Here is a 17,471-nt window from a genome sequence, read left to right on the forward strand (position 1 = left end):
CTTCCATCATTCAAAGATGTCTAGGAATCTATCACCAGTACTGGGACAGTACAAGATATCAGATTTGTTTGTGTTTTTTTTTTCCGGCCATTCCATCTCATTATTAGGTCTGAATGTTGTGACCAACATATGTGCTGCCATTTCCAAAGGCTACAATAAAGTTACCTTTGTTTTGTATACTTTGAAAGCTCTTTCTGATACGGTTTCCTCCATCCCCTTTCCTAGCAAAACTCATTGGTACAGTAAAGTGTGATCATTTTTGATGCATTAAGCCTCTTTAGTACTTTGCAGTGTTTTTTTCCTCTTCTATACTAATTTGAAGGTTCATAATTTACGCATGACAGCTGTTGCTGCACCATTAATGGTGATGATGATGGCACTCAGCGGGACTCTCATTAAATGCCTAGAATTTGTTGGCGTCATTTGCAGAAGTTGCAATCAATCTGTGGCTCTAGTTGTTGAGTAATGTACAATTTGTATACTGGTATAATTGTCATATTGTGTTACACCATCTTAGCGTGGCGGGGCGTTTACATTTATCAAGTTTATGACCCATGAAAAAAAAAAATACGTCCGAACTCCATTCTTAAACACTTTCATTTAAATACATTCCCCAATAGCCAAAAAGGACATAAATCTATACAAACTCACATATTACCTTGTAAAAGTAGAAGTGACATAATCACTGTGCTGTACATAGCATGTGGGAGGGGCCTATCAGGCTCCACCCACTGCAGAAAACTACAGGAGGTGGCTGACATCAGAAAAGTCACCCTGCACAAGGAGAGAGAGCAGCAGTTGAGCGGTCCTTTGCCTGCCTTTATCCGGCCCTCCACAGACACCAGTGGCGGGGCATCAGTCCTCCCACAGACACCAGTGGCGGGGCATCAGTCCTCCCACAGACACCAGTGGCGGGGCATCAGTCCTCCCACAGACACCAGTGGCGGGGCATCAGTCCTCCCACAGACACCAGTGGCGGGGCATCAGTCCTCCCACGGACACCAGTGGCGGGGCATCAGTCCTCCCACGGACACCAGTGGTGGGCCATCAGTCCTCCCACGGACACCAGTGGCGGGCCATCAGTCCTCCCACGGACACCAGTGGCGGGGCATCAGTCCTCCCACGGACACCAGTGGCGGGGCATCAGTCCTCCCACGGACACCAGTGGCGGGGCATCAGTCCTCCCACGGACACCAGTGGCGGGGCATCAGTCCTCCCACGGACACCAGTGGCGGGGCATCAGTCCTCCCACGGACACCAGTGGCGGGGCATCAGTCCTCCCACGGACACCAGTGGCGGGGCAGCATTCCTCCCACGGACACCAGTGGCGGGGCAGCATTCCTCCCACGGACACCAGTGGTGGGGCAGCATTCCTCCCACGGACACCAGTGGCGGGGCAGCATTCCTCCCACGGACACCAGTGGCGGGGCAGCATTCCTACCTTGAATGCAGCAACGCTTTCCTCTAAAACCAGTAGTGGGGTATTTTCTAATCCCACTGGCGACAGTCTGGCCCTGCTAAAGCCTCAAGGACAGTAAACCGGCCCTTTTTGTTCAGAAAGTTTGGAGACACCTGCCTTGTGCAATTCAGATGCTATTTCCAAGAAAATCAACAGGCTGTCATTCCATACATATTATCTATCAATGTGCCTGAAATAGAACTGCCTGTGTTCACCCACATTTACCAATCCACTTCAAATGGACTGTAAGATGGCAGCTGGGCAATGAAAACTGTTCATTTTGGAGTTCTTTGATAAGCAAGGCACAAAATGCAGATCTATAATATGTTTGAGTGACAGGTTCTCTTTGAATATGCACCATCCGGTTGCACCTGCTCGGACTTGTATTACCTAGGCAGCAGTAAAAAGAGGTAAGTTTCTGTGGCCTCTGGGGGATTTAAAAATGAATAAAAGAAAGGTCAGAAGCAGCGAAGAAGGGACAGAACAGTAAAATAATACACATAACATATCACATTGACAGTAGGTGTACAAATATTCCGCCGGTACAAAGTAAAGAAGCAGCGGCGCTATGCAAATACGGAGTTAAAATGACGGGCGCGGTTGATGTGAATCAGACGCTTCCAGCATAATAATCTGGAATGGCGCTGCGATAAACACAGCTACTAAGGGGAGTACTTAGATCTGGCTTCCTGTTTATTTTTATATTGTGAGACCTCCGGTATTTAATGCCCTATCTAGACGGAACGCGCTTGGTTATGAATAACCCCATTAGGTAGTATATGCATTATATTCCATATAACGCAGTTTTAGAAAATCCAACACCCATGCTGTGTAAAAAAAAAAAAACAAAAAAAAAAAACTTTTAATAAAAAAAATGCAACAAATAAAGCAAAGGGCACTACACCATAGTAAGCGATCACAATGAAAACTTTGGGGGAAAACAAAAAGGCAGTTACGTTAAAATGGAAAGGCAACACGCTGCAATGCAGTTGAGTGCACCGAAAAAAAGCGTAGATTGGTGTGAGCGGGTCCCTGCTGACCTGCTGTTCTTAAACTTTCTTTTTCATCAATATTTGATGGGAGATCTATAAATATTTCCAAATCTCTTTGAGTCCAGGCATTGCTGAAGTTGCATAATCCTTAAGCCCTGATGGAAGAGTACGTAAACCCCCAAAATGTGTTGGTTCTCTAATTCCTTTGATTTTTCAATAAAAAAAAACACTGTGGAAAAATCACCATTGATGTGATGCCCTTACTGCGTTCTACAAATATGGATTTGGCTTCTAAAATAAGACACAGTAACAGTATTGACAATGATTTTTTTATTTGATTTAATTTTTAGCCCCCCTTTTTATGTTTTGTACCCCAGTTCGTATTGCTGTTTGTGTCACCATTGTCACCGGGACAGATTGTGATAGGAAAATACTACATTTTATAGTTGTCACCAGAAGAGAAGGAAGGAGGGGGAGGGTGTATTATGACTGAATAAGAAGGAATTTCCCAACTTTGCAGAGATTTCCTTTCACTTCCCGTTGCATTGCAGGAAAGGGAAATCTCACTTAGAGCAAAAGTCCATGGATGGCTAGATATTCAGAATGGAAAGCTGAATGGAAGGATGGATAGTTGAATGGATACCTGGATGCATGGATAGCTGAATGGATAGTTAGATCGATGGATACCTGGTTGGATGAATAGATTCCTGGATGGATGGACAGATCGATAGATTGCTCGATCAATGGATACTTGGATGGATAGCTAATTGCATGGATGGCTGGAAGCATGGATGGATCGCTGAATGGATGGATGGATAGATGGATAGCTGAATGGATTGTTACCTGGATGGGTTGATGGATGGATGGTTAGCTGCATGGGAAGATAGTTGAATGGCTAGTTGGATTGATGGGATACTAACAACAACTTACAAAGGCATGCACAACTCTGCCCCCAGCTACATCACCAACCTGGTCTCAAAATATCAACCAAACTTCTTCGATCCTCCCAAGACCACCTGCTCTCTAGTTCCCGTGTCACCTCCTCCCATGCTCACCTCCAGGACTTCTCCCGAGCTTCTCCCATCCTATGGAACTCCCTACCCAAAGCTGTCCAGTTGTCTCCTAATCTATCCACCTTTAGACGATCCCTGAAAACCTATCCACCTTTAGACGACCCCGAAAACCTTTCTCTTTAAAGAAGCCTATCCTGCTTCTACCTAGTAAACCGCCATTTATTTCCTCCATCAGCTCATCCCCCCCCCACAGCTATTACCTTTTGTATCACTCAACCCTTCCTCCTAGATTGTAAGCTCTAACGTGTCGGGCCCTCTGTTTCCTCTTGTACCAAATTGTATTGTAACTGACTACCTTCGTTTTTTAAAGTGCTACGCAAACGGTTGGTGCTATATAAATCCTGTATAATAATATTGATAATAATCATAAAAAAAATACCTGTATGGATGAATAGCTAATTGGATGCAAGGATGGATAGCTGAATGGATAGATGAATAGTTGAATGAATGGGTAGACAGCTGAATGGATGGATAGCTGGGTGGTGAATATTTTTAATACCTGCATGGATTATAGTTCTAGATCGAGAAAGCGAGAGTTAGTGGATGGATAGAGGACAACAGAGATTATGTAAATGTGAACCTTTGTTGATGTTATAGGTTGCTGTCCATGGGTCAGATAAGGCCGAGAACAATACACTGTCTTTGGATTATACTTCCCTTTTCTTAGTAGGGGATATCTGGAATGCTTGAGCAGCTAAGATATTGTTTCTTCTTTCGATGTTACAACCTGGATCTTGTTATATTGATTCAGTCTGGAATTAAAGATAATATAGTACTTAGCCGTAATAACCAACCTGGCATATCAAAATATTGGTAACTATGTAGGTCTTGCAGATCTGATGAAGCCCTATATGCGATTTCAAAGTTCTTTGACCCCTTTTATGCCCCCTGTATTCTTCCTTTAGATAGGAGTGGGTCCCTGGTTCACTGCATGATGGGTTAAATGGCTCTTTTGATATACTGTATATACAGTATACCTCCTATATCTTCTGCTGAACCAGATCTGATTTGGGGAAACACGTTGAGAGTTCTCCTCATCCCACTGCAGAAATGAGCTCCACAAAAATGGAAGTAACTGCTTGAGAGTTCTCTTCCCACTGCAGGAATCAGCTCCACAAGAATGGAAGTAACTGCAGATGTATAGAATTGTAGAGATATCTAAATGTGCAGAGAAGTGGTTGTTTGAGGTTCTATTTGATGGTAGAATTGTCACATATTGAAACACTGGTTACATACAACAACATTTTTTAGGTTTTCTATTTATTAGCGATAAAAATCCAGTTAAGTAGTCAATAGCAGCCTTTCTCAACCTTTTCAACACAGGGGAACCCTTGAAATAACTTACCAGTGTCAGGGAGCCCCTGCTAAAAATTACTAAAACTACAACTCATGATACATTAGTGTGATGGTCAGTGGGAAGATTGTTCCTTACACTTGTGGTCATTGTGGTCCTTACACTTGTGGTCACACTTGTGGTCACTGGTCTAAAAGACCAGTGGTGTCAGTGGGAAGTTATCCAAGAGGCAGAAATTGCTCCTTGTTGAAAGAACCTCTAGCAAACTTTGGAGGAACCTTATTCTTCCATGGAATCCTGGTTGAGAATCCATGGTAGTCCTATGTTGATTTAACATCTTGAAAGTTCCATATATATGCATGGGTTTTCATTGTATGATTATTGTCTGATAGGGTTATGATGCCTAGATATATCACCAGCCCAACATTTCTGTTTTTCTGGTAAATTTTATATTGGCATAGATCAGGGATTGACAAATCACAGGTGCCAGCTTGCCATGACGAATAGAAATTGCACCCGGGCGCCTGGGTTCACACACTGTCTTCCACTGACTTCAATGGGAAATCATGCCCCATAGATTACAGTAGGAAATCACACTCCATAGCCTTCCACGGGAAACCGCCTCCCATGGCCTTCCACGGGAAACCGCCTCCCATGGCCTTCCACGGGAAACCGCCTCCCATGGCCTTCCACGGGAAACCGCCTCCCATGGCCTTCCACGGGAAACCGCCTCCCATGGCCTTCCACGGGAAACCGCCTCCCATGGCCTTCCACGGGAAACTGCCTCCCATGGCCTTCCATACAAAAACTCTTGTCAGTAGCAATCCTGTGTGAACACTTATCTCCGCATGTAACTCTACTCCTATCACTTGCAAATATGGAATGCACCACTTCAAAACGCAGGTTCAGGTGCCATTATTTTCAATGGTGCCTAAAAGGTGCTTCGATTTTGCATGATTGTCACTTGACAAATCGCATTGCATGAAGTCCCAGGTGCTGACAACCCACGCGACACAAAAAATAAAAATAACTGGCTCTAAACTCTTTTAGATGGCTCCTAGATTCAAAGCAAATTTGTCAAGCCCTGGCATGGGCTGTAAATTTGTATGTGGGATATAAGCCGTAAAATCTGAAACCTGATTAAATGTATGTATGTCAGCAACTGCTTTCAAGTAATCTTTACTGTTTTAACTCAAAAACATTACCTGATAAGATAAGCAATGCTGTTTCCCCTTTTGGGTTTGTGGGAACTTTGGAGTGCAGTCATGAGAATTTCAAGCTTAATTTGTGACTTCTTTCTTCCAGATCAGCCGTTGGGTCTGCAGAATCATTTGAGACTGAGGACACCGCCTCCACCGCTGTCTCACCCGCCGATCCCCCACCATGCAGCTTCGATAAACTCCTTGAACAGGGGCAACTTCACGCCTCGCAGCAACCCCAGCCCTGCCCCCACGGACCACTCACTCTCAGGGGAGCCTCCAGGGAGTGCCCAGGATCCTGTCCATGCCCAGGACAACTGGCTCCTCAATAGCAACATCCCCCTGGAGACCAGGTATGGCTCAATGGCTGCCGGTAGGATTGCGTGCTGCTTTGAGAGTTGTGTTGACAGGTTAGAGACAGGAAAAAGGTAACCTTATGATTCATAAAAGATGATGAAAGATTAGTCATAGGGACTTCTTTGTTTTGTTTGAGGCATGTGAACAAGGAAATAGATTCTGAGATATTTCAGGAGTTTGACGAGCACCAACAAAACTGCGTAAACAGTGCTAATTGGAGTCTATCAGTGATATTCAACATGCCTAAACTGAGTAATATGTGTTCATACCTCCATGTTTTCTGAGACAGGATAGAAACACCAACTTGCCCTAAAAGTTTGATGCAAAAGCTGCGCCATTACTATATCCCATCATACCTTCATTTTTTTTTTTTCATTTTCGGTCAAAATAAAACAAACCAAACAATACTTTTAAAATAATAGACAAATTAAAGAACAACTCCAATTTTGTTGAGAAAAAAAACAACCCCCTTTTGGTTGACCAATGTACATTGCAAGAATTTTAACAAACTTTGTAGTTATTCTGAAAGAGGGAAGAAAAAGCTTCTTGTTTCACCATTGCCTTGTACAGGTGGGTGGAAGCCCTTGCTGCCTCTCAGAACTGCGATCCGCAGTGGATCGCCAAACGTGACCCATGCCACTGGATGGGGCTGCACTTGAACTGTCCTGCAACCAAGTGCACTGCAAGTAGTTGTGGCACAGTGTTGTGGGCTTTTATGGGTTAAAACAGGCAGGGAGGAGGAGACAAATCGCCTCTTCACCGCTTGTCAAACACCTTCTGAAGTACAATTCACTGTGGATACCTCATCACTCTTCTAGTGTAAACTAGCCCTTATTCCTTTTCAGACTGAATCCTAAATAGGAATGGATATGTTCATTATAATCACCTGGTGCACTTTCAGTGGTTTAACGAGGAAAACTGCAGTGTCTGCATGCCTTTGGTAGCAGTTGAAGTGGAATTCCAGCCCACACCACCTACCCCCCCCAAAAAAAAAAGTCAGCAGCTAAAAATACTGTGGCTGATGACTTTTAATAGTAGGGCACTTACCTGTCCATGCATCCAGCAGTGTCCTCACCCCAAGCTGATTCTTCAATTGGCTGTCGGGTGCTGACTCCACCATCTTGACCAAGGGAATCGGGCAGTGAAGCCTTGAAACTTCACCGCCAGTTTCCAACTGCGCATGTGCAAAGCACGTGGCGCTTTGTGATCGGGCCGCAGTCCTCTGGGAACTTGGAAGTGTCCCAGAGGGCTGTGGGGTGTGCCGAACTTCTGGCTCAGTTCGCTGCGGCAAACTTAAAGCAGAGTTCCACTCAAAATAGAGAGCTCTGCTTATATGCCCCCCCCCCCTTCACTGCCATATTTGGCACCTTTTGGGGCGGGGGGGGAGCATATCCTTGTTTTTGACAGGTACCCGCTCTCACTTCCAGCTCAGTTTATCATGGCGCAGTGAGCCGGAAGTTCGGCCCCCTCCTTCCTCCTGTCACAGGTCTCAGAAGACTGCTAGACCAATCAGGAGTTGCAGCGCGACTCGCGCATGCGTAGTGGGTACCAGGCTGTGAAGCCACAAGCTGTCACAGCCTGGTGCCCACAGTTGAGATGTCGGTGCTATGGAGGAGAGAATTGACAGCGTGGGTGAGTACATTGCTGGACCCTGGGACAGGTAAGTGTGTTTTTATTATAGTTTCCGTAGCTGCTGACTTTTAATAAACACAAAAATGGCTGGAATTTCGCTTTCACTGGAAGTGGGTGCCTGACAAAACTAGGTACCTGCTCCCCCCCTCCCCTCCCCTCCAAAAAGTGCCAAATGTGGCAGCGGGAGGTGGGGGGGAAAGGGACACAGAAAAGTGGAGCTTCCACTTCTGGGTGGAACTCTGCTTTAACCTTTTACAGAATATCACGCTAAAAATGAAATTCTAATTGCAGATGATTCCTAAACTTATAATTGTATCTCAGGACAGATGTGTGAGAAAATTGGTGAGCCAATCGCACATGCAGGAATTGACGTTTTTGAGGGTATTGAAACAACTCGCAGTGGAGACAGCACAGTTTATTCCACAGAGAAGTGGTGGTGATGTGATGAGAAATGAAAGGACAGCTCTGACGGAAGTGAGGGCTATACTATTTAAGTAATTTTGTTGAAATAGGAGTTCTGCTTTTAAAGAAGTACAGCCAAAGCTCTTTTGTCCATACATCTCATGTGGATCACAGGAGTGCACTTAGTTCTGCACTCATGTGAGCCGTATTCAGCCAACACTGAAGACTGAGAACTGAGAGATCAGCGGTCTTTGATCACTCCGTTCTCAATGTAGAGCTGGCAGGGAATAGCTGCAACATTGGACTGATGCTGCAGCCATTTCAGTCAGTGATTGTTTTTTGTTTTTTTTTTTATTCTTACACTTCTATTTAAAATTCTTGATTTTCCCCTCATTTTTGGATAGAATGGTCATCAGGACATAGCTAGAAAGGGTGACTCTCCCAGTGGGGACACGAATAACAATACAAATCTGGCAGAGGTTCTAACCTTCCCTGCTCTAAAATGAAAAACATCATTGGCTTTAGATGCACATTATTTTTTGGGGGCAGTTGAGCTAAGTTTTTGGGATCAGGAGAGGGCAGGGTTGAACATTAGGGTCAACTTTAAGGGAACCTTGAGATTATGGGTCAGGGACCTTCTAGGTAACACTTTTAAAGGGAAACTTCACCCGAAAGGAAGTTCCTCTCTTCCCCCCCCCCCCCTCCTTCCTCTCCCACTTTTTTGGGGGGGATAGCAGATACCTCATTTTCACAGGTCCATGTGGATAGCCTAGGCATTCTGAGTAGAAGTGCAACTGCCACCCGTCCCCTTTCCTCTCAGCCATCTGGGACACATCAGATGTCCCAGAAGACTGCGGGACCATTTACAAAGCGCAGAGCGGCTCACATAGTGGGAAGCTGGCTATGAAGCTGCGAGACACCAGGGACCCGAAGACCGGTGAAGAGCCGCCTTGGGTAAGGGTGGCGTTCGATCTCTGGACAGGTAAGTGTCCTTGTAATAAAAATCGGCAGCTACAGTAATTGTAGCTGCTGCTTTATTTTTTTTTTAAGGGGGGTGGAAGACTGAAGCTCCACCTTAACTTGCTTTCGGGATGAGCTTTGGTGTGTTTGGAACCAACGTGAGTGAATCCACCAGGAATCTGTCTCAGTACTGTGGCAATCATAAATGGTCAATGTGTTCCCCAGCCGGCAGCTGGACGTATATACTACCCTTCTATACATATGAATGCTGGTTTCAGAACACCTTGACATGACAGTGACAGATTCCTGGTGGGTTCACTCATGTTGGATCCAAACACATCCAAGCTCATCCTTCGTGCTAACAGCCCAGAGCCGAGGCCTAGCAGCAGTGAGCTTGGTAAGGTTCCATAGAAGCATCTCTGGCATCTGAGTAGGCGCAAGGTCTAATGAAAACTGAAAAAGAGAGGTCGTCCCGGAGAATTAGTGATGATCTGGCTCCTGAGACCCCGTTTTGACATGCCTGTCATGGAGCTTCTATCACTTCCATCCAGCAGTTATTTTGGTTATTTAAAGTTCCCTTTGAAGTTGGCAGGGTGAATTCTGTGAGCTATCACCTAGCCTGAGAGTGAAGGAAATTCCAGTCACTAAGTGCTTGCAGTGGAGGTCATGGTTTTATGGGTCACCGGTCTCCTCAAATGTCATTCCACCTCTTGGTAAGTTTTTTTGGAATAAATGCAGCATGAAGAAGAGCTGTTTTTCACCAATAACACTTTTTATCTTCTTTCATAATCTACATCTGACTGATAGGTTTCCCCATGCTCTGCTGATAGGTCATCTGTGGAATGTAGAAAGACTCATTGTGGAGGAGTTCTCTCTTTACAGTAGAAGTTAGACTTCACATGAGGGACAAAGGGTAAACTGAACACAAAGGTAGATGAATGCTAGGCCCTCCTGGTGACCCCTAAGGCCCCTTTCACACCTGAGCATTTTGTAGTGCGAAGCTCAAAGCTTCAAAACGCTTAGGAGAAAAACAAAAAAACAATTAAACTCATCTCCACTCCAAGTCACCTGAAGCAGAATGCCTGAAGCTCAAAAAAGTCTTTTTGTAGCTCAATTCGGGCAGATTGACGCTTTTTTGGCATGGTTTCATTCCCATAGAAATACATGGAAGTGCTACAAAGAGCGTTTTTCTGACATGGCAGTCACAGATTACATTTTTCTCTGTTGGCTAATACATAAACTCCAGAAAATGCCTGAATACATTTTACACAAACGTTCGCAAACACGCGATAAGACTTACAAAACGCTACACTGAGGAGTGAATGGGGCCTAATGTCCACCAACCGTTAAGTCATCATCTCTGGTAGTGTAGGAGGATAACTGGTCCTACTCCCGCACCTTTCTATTGACAAGAAATGTGCGGGAGGGGGCAGGCATATAATGCAGACAATGCAGGTTTCAGGGGTTCCCAAACACACTATAGGGAGGTATGTAGGTGTGTGCTGGCCCATCTAAATGTCTGCACTGTACGCATGCATTTCATTTTTTTTTTTTTTAAAGACCCTTGCCCGTTTGGGCTTTCTTTACCAGAGGTCATTGATGCCCGGACCAGCATTATTAGCATCAGTATGCATTGGTTAAAGTGCATGTATAGTATAAACGAAATTAAAAAAAAAACACACTCACAGTTCCCCACTTTAGTTCACCCTAAAAGCTCATTTCAGGGAAGAGGAACGATCCTCCTTTGCAGTGGGGCTGCCCCCCACTCTGCAACTTTTAAATGCTTGGATAGGTCTAGGGACCTCAAAAAAGCCCCCTTTTTACCCAATGCTCTGCTCCCTTGGCAGCGGACATTCTCCTCTACTATCCTATTCTCTGGTTGTGGACTTTCCCTCAGCCTTCTCTCATCCAGTGTAGGGCTATGGGCTCCACATTGGTCATGATGACCTAGAGGATCTGGGAACACCAGTGGTTAGGAGGGAAGAGGCTGCGGGGACCGGTTTACACCCTAGAGGGAGCCTGCAGGAGTGGAGGATCGGGTAAATAAAACTTCATATTTCTGGTCCCCTAAACTTAGTGGTTGTAAGCCCTTTCATATACCCAGTGAAATGACTGGCCTCAGGTGATGCACTGAGATGAAACAAATCCTCCTACATAAGTTGTACCTGTTTATCTATAGCGGGCTGTCTTCTACATCTGTTTGTGCCTTACATCTATTCAAATGCAGAATTTAGCTTCATAAAATTTGGCAGGGAGCTGAAGTTACAATCTACAGATCTCAGTGAGGAGAGCACCGAGAGCTGATTGGAGGGAAGGGGTTGGGGGGAAACCCCTTTACAAAGCACACGGGAACACAGCTGAGGCTGTCAATCACATGCTGTGATTTGGAGCTCCCTCTCCTCCCACCTTTTTATCTCTGGTGTCAGAAAAATTTGGACAAAATGACTCCGGCAGATAGCAAAGGCATGAGGCAGGATAGAAATTAAATTTAGTGCTCTGGATTGAGACAAGTGCACACTGTAGAGGGATATGCTTTGTTTATGTTTCATGTCATAATGTCATAGGTTTACAACCATTATAAACGAGCATTTAACCTTTGTAGTTCGGAGGCAGTCCCACTGCAAGAAATGCTGTAAACACATTAAAAAAAAAAAAATTCAGGTGACCCCTATGTACTCTGCCACTATTGCACTGAAATCTTAAGCAACATTATTTCCCCTGCCCTGTTCTCCTCTGGGAACAACAGAACACCCCCTGACCATATTGTATACATATTAAGTTCTGTAGTCTCAACACACTTTCTGGGTGACAACGCTGCTCCTCCATGGATACAGTACAATGAGTGAGTGTTGTCACTCCAAGACAAGAATTGTTTTATTGATCGGATTACCAGGTGAAGAAAAATGGAAAACAAAAGCAACCACCTCATCTTGGGACTGAGAAGCTACAAAACATTACATTTTTGTTCTTGGATCTAGACAACCTTTAAATTGACTAAATTAATTTTCCTACCAAAAAATTTGTATACATTAAAAGCCTCCGTTTTAAAAAAAAAAAAAAAACTATTTTAATAAACTCCTTGTTTTATGTTTTTATTTCCAACCTCTCAAATGAAAAATGTTTAAAAATTTTCTTTTATGATACTCGAGCTTAAAAATTCCACACATTCATAAGCTTTTATATACAATAAATCAAAACAAGAACTATAAATATACATCACCATCCAGGCAGCCAACAATCTAATTGCCAAATACGGCATACACATTTCCAATGCACCCACTTGTACCTGACACACCTGCTCGGCTCACGGCCCCTAAGAAAGTAAATAATAAATGACCATTAAATTTCTACTTAATAACATTATGTATATATATAGATGTATATATCGATTGCTTGGATGAAACACAGAGCCCCGCATCATTTTTTTTTTTTTTTTCTTCTTCCCATTTTTCCCCTTTCCTTTTCCTCCCGTAAAATAAATATAGATTTTTTCCTTACCACCATATTATATAATTATATATTTTTTTTTGGGGGGGGGGTATTTACATTTTAACAGATTATAATACATGTTTTTATACTTTTTTTTTTTTTTTTAAATAAAAATCTGCATATCACATTTAAAGTTGCAGTTCACTGGCAAAGTTTCTCTCTCTGTGCAATGGTCACAATGGTAGCTGAACTGTTGGGTTCAATTAAATTAAAAAAAAAAAAACCTTGTCACAGCGATCACAAGATCAGGAACCAAATAAAGAGTGGTTTCCAAATTCCATTGTGAGACGAATCGTTCTAGAATAATTTTGGAACTAGAAGTACACATTACAATGCCAATGAAGGAAAGGCTGCATTCACACCTGAATGGGAGCGTTTACAGGCATTTTATTTTTACTGTGCATTTTTGTGCATTTTTTTTCATTTAGGTTTTTTTTTTTTTTTTTGCCAAGTTAAAGCATATGTCATTACAGAACAGTAGGGGGAACCACTGCATTCGGCTGGGGCAAGGAGCTGTTAATGAAGTCACCTGGAAGGGTCAAATACCTGCAGCAGTGTTTCAAGGAATGGGTTGCCTAGAAAGGCAAGTATGGATGATTTTTACAAGACTGCTCTAGGGACAGGGTCACTTTAGTCTACAGATTATGGGCAGGACTTGGTTAAAGGAACTGCTAGCAGAGTTCAGAGAGAACCTCACTTGCAAGGTAGGAGAAGGGTTTGCTTTCTGAAGCCTGTGATGTCTCTCTCTGTAGCATCCTGCAAAATGTTAAGACTTTCAAGATACGGGTGAACATGATGGGTAGCATTTCCTTGGTTCTTGATCTAGGGTTTCCGTAGCTGAGTGACACCAGTGAGCACCTATGGGTGAGTTTGGGACTACTCATGAATTATGAAGTGCTCCTAAATATTCCTCATATTCCCCATATGCATTCCAAGAACTCTTTTTTTTTTTTTTAGCATCGACTGGAGGTGTTCTGTAAATTCCAGCAAATAGAGACTGTCCAAGTGTGGATGAGGGGGGAAAATAACCTTGATCTCCCCATGGATTTCTGAAAGTTCCATGCGACCTCTCCTCGGGTCTCCAAGTTCTCCTTCAGAATGTATAAATTAACAGGCAAATCACACAGCGGATTACACGCACAGCCGCTCGGTGACCACTAACTAAAGCTGACATTTAATATAACACATTAATCAAAAAAAGTGACTGGGCTCATTTTCTCTAATTAGGCAATTATGCCGAGCATTCATATTACTCGGCTAATGACCACAGGTCAGAACTGGAGATCATTATTCAGTCCGATATGACCGATGGCTTTCTAGAGAGAAATTGCTGTGTTGTGTTTGCTCACAGTTTGACCTTTAACCTTTATTGCCAGTGGAGGGGGAAACGGTGCGATATTTTTCAGGCCCCATGTTGCTTCAGAGATAATTGAAATATATAGACATCCGTTGCTTTATCAGCATCTAGCCAAGTATGAAATGGTGGATGTAGAGCTGAGAGGATGGCCAGATTTCCAAACTCAATCGAACCATCTTGCAGTGTCTGCAGGCAACAGCTATGACCTAAGCTGGGTTGCTTGAGTCACAAGAGTTTAGGTTATGGAGAAGAGAGGGAGAAGAGCACCTTCCATCCCTGATAACACTCCCAACACCAGTATAAGGGATGCAAAAGTGGTCGAGTTGGACAATCTGAGGCTGTTGCATGGACAATGCAGAAAAAGGAGTCTAGTTCAAGAGAATGCTGTTGAACAATTCTCACTACACTAATGGTTAAACATGTACAAAAAGATGACATTGTGATGGTATCTGCTTTGTCCGCTAACCAGAACAAGACTTCAGAAGACCCCTTTTCTTAGCAGGGATCACCAAAGGCCTCTGCAAACAGATGACATCATTATGGAGTCTCCTATATCCACTGACCAGACCAAGACTTCAGAAGACCCCTTTTCTTAGTAGGGGTCACAATTGCCCTCTGCAAACAGATGACACCATTATGAGGTCTACTATATCTTCTGACCAGAGGAAGACTTCAGAAGACCACTTTTCTTAACAGGGGTCACAATTGCCCTCTGCAAACAGATGACATCATTATGGGGTCTCGTATATCTTCTGACCAGAGGAAGACTTCAGAAGACCACTTTTCTTAGCAGCAGTTACCTTTGGCCTCTGCAAACACAGATGCACCAAGCACCATATGACCAAAAGTTTGTGGACTCCCGACCATCACACCTACATCAGCTTGTTGGACATCCTGTTCCAAAAGCATGGTTAGTAATATGGATTTGCAACCCCCCACCTTTATAACATTCCCCACTCTTCTAGGAAGGGCTTCCACAAAATTTGGAAAGCTATCTGGGAACTTTAGCCAAATGAGCACTTGTAAGGTCATGCACTGATGTTGGATGAGTAGAACTAGCTTGAGGGTGTCATTGGCAGAAATAGTGCCCCATCACTAGTGTCAGCGGAAGGAATAGCGCCCCATCATTGGTATTAGAGGAATAGTGTTCTATTGATTGGTTTTAGTGGGAGGAATAGCGCCCAGGGGACCATTTGGAAACTCGGGCACTGTCCGAGGTCAGTAGGGGGCTCCATGAGATGCCCCTGGTACATTTTTCATTGGCTTTTTTGAGTTTGGGCAAGGACACAGGGGCCCCATGATCCCCTATTGCCCGGGGGCCCCATGGGTTGGCAGTCGGCCCCTGATAGCGCCCCATCATTGGTATTAGAGGAAAAGTGCTCCATTGATGGCTTCAATGGAAGGAATAGTGCCCCATTATTGGTATTAGAAGAATAGTGATCCATTGATGGCTTCAGTGGAAGGCATGGCGCCCCATCATTGGTATTAGAGGAATAGTGCTCTATTGATTTGTTTCAGCTGGAGGAATACTGCCCCATTGTAGGTGTCAGTATACTAAATAATCCACCACTGTTGGTGTCAGTGAAAGGAATAGTGCTCCGCTGTTGGTGGAAGGAATGGTGTCTCATTGTTTGCATTAGTTGAAGGAATGGTGCCCCATATTAGTATGATGATTAGTGTCGCAAGGACTGGATAAAGGCAAGTAAAGGGCCACATTTTGAGACCACTACTCTATAGTATTCCTATTTGTTCCTTCCCTGACAGCTAAATTAAAGGTTTTGCAGGGAGGGGAGCAGTAAAGGAGCTGGGCCAGCACAGAGTAATTATACATTCCCAGAAGCGGAATGTGCTAAGAAGGAAGGAGGGGCTGTGCTAGGGTATTAACTCTTTTTAGAGTTGTCAAATTCTCTAGCAAGTTTAAAAGCACATTGCATGCTAATTAAAAAATTATATATGGAAATGTTAAACAACACAAGTACACTTTTAATACTTGATTTTTTTCTGTACTTTTACCTGCAATTGTTTAAGTTGGCGACAGAATTTCTGTAGTAGACTTGAAAGGCAAAGATGATGTTGATGGATTCCAAAGCATTGTAACGTTTGTGGCCATCGTTGCCCCCCAAATATAAGTGAATCATAACCTTTAAATTAAAAAAGCCCATTTTGAATTTCCTCCAGCGGGCCCTTCAAGTCGTGTCTGTGCTAATGAATGGCAGAAGTGTTAATGAGCAGCAGTAGTTTATCAATGATGCACACAAGACTTCTGAACTTCATACTTCATACAGCTATATAAAGACACTGAGAGAGTCAGTGTGACCGCCATTGATCCGTCCTTTCATTTTACCACTCCAAAGCTCTTCACTCGTCGCCAAAGTGAACTGTAAACAAAGCTAGGCAAGGAGAGAAGTCGGCTAAAAGTGTAGGGACCCGTGAAGAGTTATTAACATGAATTAGAGTCTCTCTTTATTTAATGAAAAGCGCGTCCGTGTTTCAGACTGTCTGCTGCAGCAGTGTCGGCTTCAGAGCGGGGGATGAAGCCAATCGATGAGAGTAGCAAACTGACTCAAGACACGCTGATACACGATGCAAGCTGCCTGCTGAATACACAAGTACGAGCTCAGAAAGGTGTTCAAAAATGACCACTGGCCAAAAAATATAAAAAAATAAATGTTCAAAATTAATATTTTTTTTTTTTAATGAAAACATATTTTAAAAAATAAAAATGCATTTCCAAATTTTATATATATATATATATATATATATATATATATATATATATATATATATATAATTCCAATGCTAATTACATTTCTGTTTTTAAGGCCTTTCAAAAGTTTGTTCTTCAAAATTAAAGTGCATCTTAACCCCAAACCAGAAATGTTGTATATTACAGCATACCAGCCTGTAGATGTGGTGGTTGCATTAGCTTTCTTTTTCAGGTGTTTTTTTTTCCCCCCTCTATTTTCACCTGTGGACCCTGCCAATAACACACCTCCTGTCCTGGAGTGATAAAAATAATGAATGTTTTAAACTATTCCTTTCTTATTTTGTAAAAAAAAAATACTTTTTTTTGTGTGTGTGTGTATATACTGTGTGCACACGTGTGTGTGTGTATAAATGTATGTGTGTGTGTGTGTGTGTGTGTATGTATGTGTGTATATATATATATATATATGTACCCACAACCATAATATCAGTCTGTATATGCAGTAAAGCATGCTTGTTATACTCACTGTGGAACCTAAGGGGTTAATTGT

The 17,471-nt window shown here is 43.2% G+C and overlaps 1 protein-coding gene across 1 annotated transcript in view; it reads left to right on the forward strand.

Moving 5' to 3' along the window:
• Nucleotides 1–6,125: 6,125 nt before the first annotated feature.
• LOC149439268 (teneurin-4-like) overlaps nt 6,126–17,471 on the forward strand; it is a gene marked incomplete at its 3' end in the record, with an annotated part of 229,179 nt that continues 217,833 nt past the window's right edge. The window contains exon 1 of the mRNA XM_089659238.1: nt 6,126–6,370. The remainder of the gene's footprint in view (nt 6,371–17,471) is intronic.

This window comes from Staurois parvus, unplaced genomic scaffold (assembly GCF_062004578.1).
Source record: "Staurois parvus isolate SC_StPar_1 unplaced genomic scaffold, SC_StPar_1.0 ptg001137l, whole genome shotgun sequence".
Taxonomy (NCBI): Eukaryota; Metazoa; Chordata; class Amphibia; order Anura; family Ranidae; genus Staurois; species Staurois parvus.